The sequence below is a fragment of the Nelumbo lutea genome, chromosome 2, assembly GCF_056320005.1.
Source record: "Nelumbo lutea isolate HS-2025 chromosome 2, American lotus-T2T, whole genome shotgun sequence".
Taxonomy (NCBI): Eukaryota; Viridiplantae; Streptophyta; class Magnoliopsida; order Proteales; family Nelumbonaceae; genus Nelumbo; species Nelumbo lutea.
In genome coordinates, this window is record NC_142685.1 from 86,656,333 (window position 1) to 86,658,179 (window position 1,847).

The window sequence follows — 1,847 nt, forward strand, 5'->3', positions numbered from 1 at the left end:
TTAGCAAACCTGATTTTAGGTCAGGTTTGTGCTTTCAACCACCCGCACACACTCTTGCATATTCCTTAATTTCAATTTTTTTTTTTCTTTCTATGATGATCAGATCTGATGTCTATTGATAATGGATATGAGGTCTGATTTGAACAGGAACTCAGATCTGCTCTGCAACCTGCTAATTTGCAACAATGTAATGCAAACTTGATTTCAGGTTTCTGCAAAAGTTGTGTGGACCGAATGGCTTGTTTTACATAAACTTGAAAGCTACGGGTTGATATGGATGATGTTGGCTGATGTGCATTTGTATGGACTTGTAAGAATTTTGAACCAAGATATGGGCTGAATCAACTATGGGTTGAACTACTGCCATTAATCCGAATTGCAGCAACACATATAGGTGGTATGCATTGCACACCTGATTTCAGGTCATAGAAGTTCTTCAAGATTATGAGCCATACACTTGCATAGCTTACAAACCTAAAGCCAAACCTGGCTCAGGTCTGGTTATAGCTCAATTTAAGTCCCCTAAAGGCACCTTGAGAATTCATCTTTGATAAGCAACCCTCAGTCTAGCAGATGTGAATGGATGTGTGCAATAGTATACAATGCATTTTAATTCAGATTTCAATTATCATTGCTTGTTGAATTCCTCTCAACCAACAATCCCAAAGAATTGTAGGTCTGAAAGCAGATGCTGTAATTAATGGATGTAAATAAGATTGCTGGTTCAGATCCCTTTTAATAATCAAAATTATTTATGATTAGTAAATCATTGTACATATCTCAGTTATGATAATCTTAGATTTATATTATGTTGTATTGGCCTTTTTATTGCATTGACTTTCACAGTTTATGACAAGCAGAGTCGAGTTGGAGGAGATCCTCTACGACCCGAAAATTGAAACAACTCTCCGTGTCCATCTAAGAGCAGCTAGACAAGTCCAACAAGAAGCTCAAGAAATGGCTGAACAGAGAACCATGATGGATTATGCCAAACCCTCACTCACTGGAGCTTCTTCCAACATTATCAGGCCTACTATTGCTGCTAACAACTTTGAGATTAAACCTGCCATTATACAAATGATTCAAAATACTATGCAATTTTGTGGAATGACCAACAAAAATCCCAATGCACATATTGCTAACTTTTTAGAAATATGTGACACCTTCAAACACAATGGGGTAAGTGATGATGCCATTAAGTTGAGGTATTCCCATTCTCTTTGAAGGATAAAGCCAAAGCATGGCTGAATTCATTATGAGCAGGATCAATAGCTACATGGGATGAAATGGCCAGCCGTTTCCTCTCTAAGTATTTTCCCCCTTCTAAAACTGCTAAAATGAGGAATGATATCACTACATTTTTTCAACAAGAGGGGGAATCTTTATACGAGTCATGGGAATGATACAAAGAGCTACTAAGAAGAGTTCCTCACCATGGCCTTCCCATATGGCTACAAGTGCAGACCTTATATAATGGTCTAACCGACTCAAATAAGACCATACTAGATGTTGCGGCCGGAGGGTCCATAAACAATAATACTCCTAGGGTTACCCATGCACTCATTGAAGAAATGGCAGCCAACAACTATCAATGGCATTCTGAAAAAACCCAAACTAGGAAGCAGCATGGCCTACATAATGTTGATACTTATACGACACTATCTACACAAATAGGAGCACCCAGTAAGAAAATTGATGAAATGCAGATAGCTGCCATACATGTGTAGCCTCTTACTTGTGAATTGTGTGGGGGAGGCAACATCAGTACCAACTGTCAAGTTTGCAATCAGTTCAGGCCATCTACTGAACAAGTCAACTATGTCAGCAATTTGTCAAGACAACAGGGT

General features: G+C 38.6%; 1 non-coding gene across 1 annotated transcript; it reads right to left on the reverse strand.

Annotated features, from left to right (window-relative positions):
* Positions 1–1,334: 1,334 nt before the first annotated feature.
* LOC148871719 (small nucleolar RNA R71) lies at positions 1,335–1,441 on the reverse strand. Its single transcript, XR_016108595.1, has one exon. It is a non-coding gene; the product is annotated as a small nucleolar RNA R71 (small nucleolar RNA).
* Between the last annotated feature and the right edge of the window lie 406 nt (positions 1,442–1,847).